Source organism: Oryctolagus cuniculus, chromosome 11 (assembly GCF_051225735.1).
Source record: "Oryctolagus cuniculus isolate XC-2025 breed Fujian yellow rabbit chromosome 11, ASM5122573v1, whole genome shotgun sequence".
Taxonomy (NCBI): domain Eukaryota; kingdom Metazoa; phylum Chordata; class Mammalia; order Lagomorpha; family Leporidae; genus Oryctolagus; species Oryctolagus cuniculus.
The window spans coordinates 47956886-47968132 of NC_142877.1; the positions used below are offsets into that span (position 1 = coordinate 47956886).

Below are 11247 nucleotides of genomic sequence, written 5' to 3' on the forward strand. Positions count from 1 at the left end.
ACTGCCAAACACGTTGCTCTAGTTAATAATGTTTTCTAGGATGATGCGGGTTCTATATTCTCTTTTTCTTTAAATTCAAAAGGCTTATTGCAAGTAATGCCACAGAGAAATGAATCAGAATATTACATGAAGAAGTTTTCAGTTTCCCATACATCGACATTGGTATCCATTGAACTGATCAAAAGTATACAGTCCCATCCATTTCTGTCCTTGGGGCTTGAATAATAACAAATCCCCAAATTTTCTCCATTTCCAAACACCATTTAAATTTAGCTATATGTCTATGTTGCTTCCAAGATTTACGGTTGAACAAATTTTGACATCTAAAAATTAACATTTGGAGGTGGGTAGCTGTTTGATTTATGAAAAAAAATTAAAATATTCTCTCTCAAAAGCCCAGTTTAAAAAATGGCTCACATTAATCAAGAGAAGCGGGCCGGCGCCACAGCTTACTAGGCTAATCCTCTGCCTTGCGGCGCCGGCACACAGGGTTCTAGTCCCAGTCGGGGCACCGGATTCTGTCCCGGTTGCCCCTCTTCCAGGCCAGCTCTCTGCTGTGGCCAGGGAGTGCAGTGGAGGATGGCCCAAGTCCTTGGGCCCTGCACCCCATGGGAGACCAGGATAAGCACCTGGCTCCTGCCTTTGGATCAGTGCGCCGGCCGTGGCGGCCATTGGAGGGTGAACCAACAGCAAAGGAAGACCTTTCTCTCTCTCTCTCTCTCTCTCACTGTCCACTCTGCCTGTCAAAAAATAAAAATAAATAAATAAATAAATAAAATCAATAGAAGCTAAAGACTTTATTAATTTGATGGTGAAAGCATGCATGAACAAACTATTCCTCAAAGTAGACCTTAGTGAAAAACAGACATTTACAAAAAATTGGGGCTTACTTTTTCTTTCTTTTTTTTTTTTTAAATGTACAACCAACTCTAGTTAAGAACCTAAAAAGCTACATACTAAATTGTTATAAAATCTCAGGATCTAATTTTAAGAGCCCAAGCAGTGGTTTAATATCATTTAGCAAGTAGGGATTTTTCCTCCCTCCAAAGGTTAATTTTCAAAAAAATATGGTTAAGTTTAAAAAGTTGCAGTGTGTGAACAGCAGTTCCATGGGAAGTGAGATTATAGTTGCTGTCATTAAAAAACAGCACACTTCAGAAAAATGGATTGACGCCTGTACAAAAAGCTATTTAACACTGATAAAAAATAAAATACTTTGGAATTATGCACACGTATGGAAGCCACATTTTAAACTTTTCTCATTGTCATGGTTAAAATGTACACAATTACCTTACAGTCATATCACTTATCAATTTATTAAAAATAAAACTGCAACATGCTAGAAAGAGGTCCGTCACAGGGACATGGGCACACATCTGCAGGCCCAGGGAGGCCGGAGTCCTGCTGCACAGCCAGGTTTGGAACAGGCACTACCACGGTCCTTGCCTGTCTTCCAAATACAAGCCCAGGGCCATCCCCGTGCTCTCCTTCTGGTTGCTGCTGCACTGTCAGGAGGGGAGAGCGAGTCGGCGGCGTGGCCAGGACCCCAGCATCAGTTCTGATGCCTCCATCCTCCGCAAAACCCCGGCCTGCATGCCCTACGGCTCCCCAACAACAGCCAGTCTGAGCACGTGGGCACTGTCCCCAGGGCCAGGTCTGGAGGAGCATCTGGAAACCTGCTGGTCCTCAGCCCCCAGGGGACCCCTCGCTGCCTTTGGGTGCTGTGCACAGGCCCTCAGCCACTCCTCAATTTTTTTGGTTCAGCTTTCCATGCCAGACTCTGGTGACACAGAGCGTCCAATGTGGAAAGTGACCTTTTCCCAGGAGGCTTCGGCCAGGAATGTCAGTCAGGGCAAGGCCTGGCTGCTGAGCGGTCCGGTCCTTTCTCAGGCAGCTCCCCTCGGGCCTCCTTATTGGCACCTGTTGATCCGCCCTCATGCCTATCCCTGGAGCCTCACAGTGGGACAGGAGTAAGGAGTAACCCCATGGAGCCTGTTTCTTACTTTCTTCAGCTCTGCAAAATGCACCCTGAGGCTTCCAGGCACTGTCTACTGCCGGCTCTGGTGGCCCCACGCCACAGGACTTGGAACTCTGTTCTGGCCTCTTGCATGTCTGTCAGGCCTGGGACAAGGACTCTCCCATCCGTGCCCTCTAGAGTCTCCGCTAACTCTGCAGGCCGGGGTACCTTCTCTCTGCCATGGCTGGGAGCACGAGAGAAGGCTCATTTCTCACAGCGACCACCATGGATTCTGACTCCTCCACTTCTGCCTTCTCCAGGGCGCTGATGATCTGGTTCCCGTTTACAACCCGGTTGCTCTCGCTGTGAGCCACAGTCCAGGTCAGCTTATCCTCCCGTAGCTCAGAGTACTGGAGAACGTAGGTCAGGAAGTACCAGATGCACTGCACCCAATCATTCTGCTCCCCCGCACCTCTCAATGTGCAAGTTAGCCTCACAGGAGAGAGAGCCTGTGGCTCTGCTAACGTCACCCAGCTGCACCCAAGAGGACTGTAGGGATGTTTTTTAGCCAGCAAGTTCACCAACTGAGAAGTGTGTTTCTCTGAGAAGGCTTTCATAGGAGGACGGTCAACGGGCATGGCAGTCAGGACCCAGGCCAGGTGGGAGGTTGACCCTGCAGTCAGTAAGGCAGCAAACACCTGGTTCCTGTGCTCTGATCTATCAGCAGTGTAAACTCCTTGAGAAAGCACTGGCAGAGCTGGGTTTTTCCCAAAGTGCTGGACATCGTGGTAAGCCACACAGGTTCAGCTACCCCTGGAACAGAATGAACTTTGAGATAGTCCTTCTGAATGTTCCCAGAGCTTGGACCTGCAGAGTGGACTCTGCTATCTCCCTCCAGCAGATGATGGCCTTTCCAACTGCACTCTTGAGCCTGCTCATGAGAGTCAAACAGGGGAAATGAGAGAAAAAGAAGTCCTGGAAGTTCCTTTGTGCTTCGTCTCTCTCACACAAGGAAACGGCGATGCTCATGGCAACTTTCCTCCTCCTAACCATGGCCGGCTAGAACCGCAGGTTTCTTCAGCCAAGCTGCATGTCTCAGCAGTTGACCTCCTGGGAGTGATGCTGCTACCAGACGTTTCGTCTGACTTTGGAGCCAGAGGCAGTGTAGCTGCTGGAGGACGACATAAAGGAGCCCAGGCATGGGAAGGGCGTGGTCGAAAGGCTGCTCAGGGAGGCTGGTGGAGCTACACCCCCATCCCTGTCTCCATTCTGCCCTCGGCCCCCTGTATAGAAAGGTGTGCAGGGAGCTGCAGAGAAAGATGCTCTCCTGGTGAGCTGGAGGGGTCCTCCGTCAGCTCCCCCTGCAGCAGACCTAGGTCACCTGCATTGTGCCCAGGACCCACACAATTCTGACGTGTGTTCAGTTTTCCCGAGTCAGGCTCTTGGTGGATGTGGTCCAGGCTGTCTTGCGCATCATCTGCATTTCCATGGAAGCTGCCCATTCGAGCAGAGCAGACGGCACTGACCATCAGTTGTGGAGGAGAAGGCGCACAGCGCATCTTTCAGGAGGGTCCTTTGGAACTCACTGCCACAGCGCCAAACTTCATTCCCCCAGCACACTGACACCCGAAGCTGATCTTGTGTACGGTCCTCTGGGCTGCTCCCTGGCGTGTGCTAAAGACCCCGGAGGAGCCATGGGAAGAGCTGCTGCTGAGGCTGCCACTTCCCTCACAGTACCTGGCTGACTCCTTCACAGGGACAGCCTCTGTTCCCTGAGCTGCGGCCTCTTCAACCTTGAGCAGCTTTAGAACTGCACAAGGCGCGTCTGCCCCTTCTTTCACAGTCCCGGTAAACCAGCAGGCAAGTTTCATTCAGGTCAGACTCCGAGCATGACCAAGAGTGCCCGGGCTTCCAGGAGCCGGTAACATGACGGAGCCAGCCCGCCGCTGCCTGGCAGGCTGACAGTTCCCAGGTCATATATTCTCATACTGCACTATATGTACACTGGCATTAAACAGTTAATTAAATGGACTGAAGAAGTAACAAACAGATTTCTCACCACTGAAACGGGATTTTACAGATCAGTTGGGGGAAGGGGAAGCTGTAGTTCCATGTCTGATGTTTAGAGTCAAGTCATCAGTGTGAACTCATGTTTAGTTTGTTTCACATGTGCTACATAGAGATATGCACAGGTGTGAACACAGGCCTGGGTTTGTATGTACATGTGTATTTCTTGGCTTTGTCAGCTCAAAGTGCCCAGAAGTAACACACCTCCCGCAGCACGCAGCACACCAATCACTTGACCTTGCCTTCTAACGTTAGTTATTCAGTTATGAAGATCCTTTGGGAAATGAATGATTCTAAGACTGGCACATGGAATATACAAGGTAAGCATGAAGCATTTGTAGTTCCAAAAGTAAAGGAGTGGTGAGAAGAAAAACCTTCCCTACAGTGACAATATTGTCAAAGGGAAAAGAGACAACTGAGGGAGCTTCCAGGTTACAGCTGGAACAATGTGAACAACAAAACAATTACATTACATTATAGTCCAGATCTGAAAAACATTTCCTTAAATCTCTGCTCACATAAGTAATTAATGACTAAATTTCTCAATGGGGGACAACTGATTCTATGGACACAATGGAATATCACTCAGCCATAAAGAAGAATGAAATCCTCACATTTGCAGCAAGACACGTGACACTGAAGATAATCTTATTAAGTTAAATGAACCAGATAGCAGCAGCGGGTGGAGCAGGTGGCAGAAGAGACGGCGATGGATGTGGGAGCATGAGGGGCTCCAGTCCAGCTCCCACAGGCCCCATGACCCGGACGCCACATGGCCAACTTCAGACAGGAAGCCATGGAGGAACTATGAGATGGGGGAGGGGCTGGGCAGCGGCCAGTTGGCCATCAGCGGAAGTGCAGGAGGAGGGCCCAGGGAGGGAGTCCAAGGTATCAGGAAGGGGCACCTTCCTCCAGCCATCGCTGGGTCAGCTGGGGGAGATGGAGTGGGACGTGGGCATCCTGCGGGGCATCCATCACCCAGCATCACTGAGCTGCCTGATGGCTTCCAGCACAGGATTGGCGTGGTGCACATTCTGAGCTCTGCGACTTCCTGGCTGAGATGGAAGCGCTGAAGGGGGACGAGGCCATGCAGTTCTGCAAGTGGATCCTGGGCTGCATGCACCACCTGTACTCATGGCATTGCACACTCGGACCTCAAGCCCGATGACATCATATGCTGGACAAGCGTGCGCCCAGTCCGGGTCAACCTCCTCAGCTTCAGCATGGCACACAGGATGGAGGCAGGGACCGAGTTTAAGAACCTCGTCTGCACCCAGAGCTCGTGGCTCCCGAGATTGTCAGCTATGTGCCCCTGGGCCTGGAGGCGGATGGTGGAGCATTGGTGTCATCACCAACACCCTCCTCAGCAGCCGTCCCCACTCTGGGGGAGACGAAGCAGGAGCCCCTGACCAGCATCTTGGCTGTGAACCAGGACTTCAGCGAGGAGGATTCCAGCAACACCAGCGAGCTGGTTGAGGGCTTCATCCATGGGTGCTCGTCATGGACCCCAAGAGGGGAAGAACCTCGCCCAGAGCCTGGGGAATTCCTGGGTCATGGTCATCCTGGGTGGACGTGCGCAGGAGACGGAGGCCACGAGCCCGAGCGGCTCCAGGAGGGCAGATCCATTCCGCTCCAGCAGGCTGCCCACAACAGCTGTCAGCTCCCAGCGCTTCTTCAAGGTGCTGCAGTAGGCAGTGGCCACCAAGGGCCTGCGAGAGCCGGAGCATGGCTGGCGCCTGTGCCAGAGCATGTGGAGGTGCTCAGGGCCATCTGAAAGAAGGAAGAGGCCTGGTAGGAGGAGGAGGAGGATGAGAGCATGGGCCAGGATCTGTGGCGGCGGCGCCAGGAGCTGCACTCGACCCTGGAGCTGCAGTGCCAGGCACAGGAGGAGGCCAAGTGCGCCCTGCTGGGTCCAGCAGGTTCAAGTGCAGCCTCGGCCGCCTACAGAACTGCTAGGAGGCCCTGGCCAAGAAGGCGGCCTCAGAGATGCGCTTTCTGCAGGATCTGGTGTGCACCCTGCAGCAGGAGAAGCTGCAGGCGGGGGAGTGCAGCCTGCACTAGGCCCTGCCTGGCCCGTGGGCTCCTGCTCCTGAGCCGCTGGCCCTGGCAAAGCTCAGAGAAGTTCACAGCGCCCAGGAATTTGGGGGCAGGAGCCACCCCTCCCTCATCCCCTCCTTTACCTGGCCCCTCCCGCTCCAGACTCAGCCCCTCTGTGGCTCAGGGAGGGCTGGGCATCCTCCCAGCAGAAGTGACCACTGCGTGGTTTAGCACAGTGCATGGAGGTGGTGTGGGCTGTGGGTTGTAGACTTGGGGATCTTGTGAACAGTCAGGGCCCCCCACTCCCTGGGAGAATCATGAAGCAAGACCCCTATCTTTTACCTGACACAAAAATCCACTCAACATGGATTAAAGACCTATAGGAACCTATGACCTGACACCACCAAACTATTAGAGAACATTGGAAAATCCCTGGAAGACACAGGTACCAGCAAAGACTCCTTGGAAAAGGCCCCGGAAGCACAGGCAGTCAAAGCCAAAATTAACATTTGGGATTGCATCAAATTGAGAAGTTTCTGTACTGCAGAAGAAACAGTCAGGAAAGTGAAGAGACAACCAACAGAATGGGAAAAATATTGCAAACTATGCAACAGAAAAAGGGTTAATAACCAGAATCTACAAAGAGATCAAGAAACTCCACAAAAACAAAACCAACAACCAATTTAAGGGATGGGCCAAGGACCTCAATAGACACTTTTCAAAAGAGGAAATCCAAATGGCTAACAGACACGTGAAAAAATGTTCAAGGTCACTAGCAATCAGGGAAATGCAAATCAAAATCACAATGAGGTTTCACCTCACCCCAGTTAGAATGGCTCACATTCAGAAATCTACCAACAATAGATGCTGGCGAGGATGTGGGGAAAAAGGGACACTAACCCACTGTTGGTGGAAATGCAAACTGGTTAAGCGACTATGGAAGTCCGTCTGGAGATTCTTCAGAAACCTGAATATAACCCTACCATACAACCCAGCCATCCCACTCCTTGGAATTTACCCAAAGGAAATTAAACTGGCAAACACAAAAGCTGTCTGCACATTAATGTTTATTGCAGCTCAATTCACAACAGCTAAGACCTGTTTTGGAATCAACCCAAAAACCTGTCAACAGTAGACTGGATAAAGAAATTATGGGACATATACTCTATAGAATATTATACAGCGGTAAAAAAAAACAATGAAATCTGGTCATTTGCAACAAAATGGACTATTCTGGAAAACATCATGCTGAGTGAATTAAGCCAGTCCCAAAGGGACAAATATCATATGTTCTCCCTGACAACTAACCAAGCACCAAAAAATAAACCTGTTAAAGTGAAAAGGACACTATGAGAAACAGTGACTTGATGAGCCCTTGTCCCAACTTGATGTACAATTTAATACTTTATCCCTTTTATTAATTTTTTTGTCCTACTTAATTCTATTGGTTGAACTCTGTATTTAACACACAATTATTCTTAGGTGTTTAAATTTAACTGAAAAGTGATCTCTGTTAAATATTAGAGTGGGAATAAGAGAGGGAGGGGATGTACAATTTGGGACATGCTCAATCTGACTTGTCCCAAATGGTAGAGTTAGAAATGTGCCAGGGGATTCCAATTCAATCCCATCAAGATGGCATGTACCAATGCCATCTCACTAGTCCAACTGATCAATTTCAGTTCACGATTGATCATACTGATAGGTCTAAGAATCAAAGGGATCACATAAATAAGACTAGTGTCTGCAAAACTAACTGATAGAATAAAAAAGGGAGAATATGATCTAACATGGGAAGTAGGATACACAGCAGACTCATGGAATGGCAGATGTCCTAAATAGCACTCTGGCTTCAAATCAACCCTTAAGGCATTCAGATCTGGCGGAAGAGCCCATGAGAGTATTTTAGGCATGGAAAGCCAAGATACCCTGGAGAAAAAAAAAAGGAAGACCTAAATGGAAGATCTCTGCGAGTGAGATCCCAGTGGAAAGAATGGGGCCATCAAAGAAGAAGGTACCTTTTTCTGAAGGGAGGAGAGAACTTCCATTTTGGCTATGACCTTGTCTAAATAAGATCAGAGTTGGCAAACTCAAAAGGCTTCCATAGCCTTGGCAACTCATGACAAGAGCCTAGGGTGTTTACTGATGCCATAAACAAGAGTGTCAATTTGTTAAATCAACAACAGGTGTCACTGTGCACTTACTCCTCATGTAGGATCTCTGTCCTTAATGTATTGTACATTGTGAATTCATGCTATAACTATTACTCAAACAGTATTTTACACTTTGAGTTTCTCTGTGGGTGCAAACTGTTGAAATCTTCACTTAATATATGCTAAACCGATCTTCTGTACATAAAGATAGTTGAAAATGAATCTTGATGTGAATGGAATGGGAGAGGGAGCAGGAGAGGGGAGGGTTGTGGGTGGGAGGGAAGTTATGGGGTAGGGGGAAGCCATTGTAATCCATAAGCTGTACTTTGGAAATTTATATTTATTAAATAAAAGTTAAAAATAAAATAAAATAAAATGATAGCCTGGGCCCAAAGCCAAGAAATCACAGTTCTTCTGTCTTGGTCTTTGGGGCAGCCTATAAGAGTAATCCACATAAAGGTTTACAGTTATTGGAGAAACAAACTTCTCTTAATCTGAAAGATAAAACTTTCCCCTTTTCCTGAGCATCGGAAATGGTTGGTCAGTGTGACAGCTTCCTTGCTCATCCCAGCAGTGTTTCTATCAACTTGACATTGTGGCTTAGGAGACGGGGGTTGAGAGAGAGTAATGGGATTTAAACTCCAATTCTTTCAGCTGCTGGCTAGGATTAGCGAATGGAAATAAATACACAGAACCCCTTTGCTGTTTTTATAAATCCCACCTTTGATGTAGGTTTAGATTTGAAACATCTGAAATTTCTTGAGAGATGACATATAAAAACTGCTAGTGGAAAGGTACAGAAAAACCTACCTTGGGTTACAGAATCTGTATCAGTTTTACTCCTAGACAGCATTTTGGGAAATGATCCCCATCAGATTTTATTATTACTAATTGCTCTGTAATCCTTCTTGAACACTGATCAACAAATTGCTCCAATAAAAGCACTTGTAATAGCATTAAATCTCAATGTACAGCACATTAAGGACAGAGATCCTACATGAGGAGTAAGTGCACAGTGACTCCTGTTGTTGACTTTACAAATTGACACTCCTGTCTATGGCATCAGTAATCTCCCTATGCTCCAGTCATGAGTTTCCAAGGCTATGGAAGCCCTCTGAGTTCTCCGACTCTTATCTTGTTTAGACAAGGTCATAGTCAAAGTGGAGGTTCTCTCCTCCCTTCAGAGAAAGGTACCTCCTTCTTTGAAGACCTGTTCTTTCCACTGGGATCTCACTCACAGAGATCTTTTTGCCAGAGTGTCTTGGCTTTCCATGCCTGAAATACTCTCATGGGCTTTTCAGCCAGATTGGAATGCCTTTAGGGCTGATTCTGAGGCCAGAGTGCTGTTTAGGACATCCACCATTCTATGAGTCTGCTGAGTATCTCGCTTCCCATGTTGGATCACCCTCCCCTTTATTTATTCTATCGGTTAGCGTTAGCAGGTACTAGACTTGTTTATGTGCTTCCTTTGACTCTTAGTCCTTTCATTATGATCAATTGTGAACTGAAATTAATAAGATAATCGAAAATGAATCTTGATGTGAATGGAAGGGGAGAGGGAGTGGGAGGGGGGAGGGTTGTGGGTGGGAGGGATGGTATGGTGGGGAAGCCATTGTAATCCATAGGTCGTACTTTGGAAATTTATATTCATTAAATAAAAGTTAAAAAAAAATAAAAAAAATAAAAAAAGAAATCTGAAAAGAAAAGCACTTGTAATAAAAAAAAAGAAATTCAGAATCTCACAAAACAGAATTTCTAACAATAAAAATTGCAGAGTGGTAATACCCAAGAAATGGAAAAAAGGTGAAATAATGACATTCAGTGCTGATCTTAAGATAAATTTGGGACATTTCAAAGTTTATGGAAAATGGAATTAAAAGAGATTGATTTTGATGCCAAAAGTATTGAAATCCACACATATAGGAGTTTTCTGAAAGTTCATAGAATGGGAATTATGAAAATCATGTGTGGATTTTAGAAGAGTTTTTCTGGAGAAGAAGTTCTACATCTTCTCTGTGGTGGGGATTAGACTATTGTAAACATTGTTAAAATTAATAAAACTAAACACTCAAATATGTGTGCTTTAAAATATAAATTAAATCACAAAAGATATATACATAGAAAGATATTATTCAATGTCTGACAGATGAGCAATGATTAAGGAGACTGAAAATCTCAAGAATTAGGATATAAGCAGGAACCTCATCTTCTACTGACATCATTAGAATCACTCCAAAAGACAATCTGAACATATCGAGGTTAGTTTAATATATGGTTCCCTATTACTCATAAATTCCCCTTCAATTGTACACACACTACAAAAACCCATACATGTTTACAGCAATGTTGTTTTTAACGGTTAAGCGTTGAAGGCAACAAAAATGTCTACCAAGATTTGAAAAAAATAAAGTACATGTCCACATAAAATGAACAAGGTTCATCTTCATCATGTTGGGCCAATATGAAAACCTACTATTGTTACATTCAAAACAGTTAAGGTGGGGATGATTATACACTGGACATTTATACGTTATGTATTTTAATGAAAACAGAATAAGAAACAATGAAAGCATGGTTCATGCATGGGAATAAAGCCATTTCTCTCCTCAACTTCACGCTTCCATCTAGGGGTCAGTCATCTAGTTTGGACCACAGTGACAAAAGACAGAACAATTTGTTCAGAAAAAATTGATACAAATTACACTAATGCTGCATCTAAACACCGCTGCTCAGTACCTTCTCCATTTACCTTCCAGGATTAAAGAAGGTCCTGCCCTTAATAGTAACCATATCGACACTGACCACAGCATGGGTATGTCATCTTCTAACTGTCTTATAGCTCCTTGAATAATCTGAGACAGGCTTACTGTACACACCTACCTGGTGAGAAACATCACAGTAGGTGTTGTGAGGCACATCAGAATGTATTATATTCTTGTGTGTGGCCAAGAGCTAATGAGGAAATTCATGAAATAGAACCACTCGGAGCCTCTGACAGATGAGTGTGAACCTGAGAGGGGCTCTCTCTGGTTT

The 11247-nt window shown here is 46.3% G+C and overlaps 2 pseudogenes; one reads left to right on the top strand and one right to left on the bottom strand.

Annotated features, from left to right (window-relative positions):
- Positions 1–1492: 1492 nt before the first annotated feature.
- LOC149123445 (folliculin-interacting protein 2 pseudogene) lies at positions 1493–4029 on the bottom strand (annotated as a pseudogene).
- A 995-nt stretch (positions 4030–5024) lies between these two features.
- Positions 5025–5715, top strand: LOC138844247 (death-associated protein kinase 3 pseudogene; annotated as a pseudogene).
- Positions 5716–11247: the final 5532 nt, after the last annotated feature.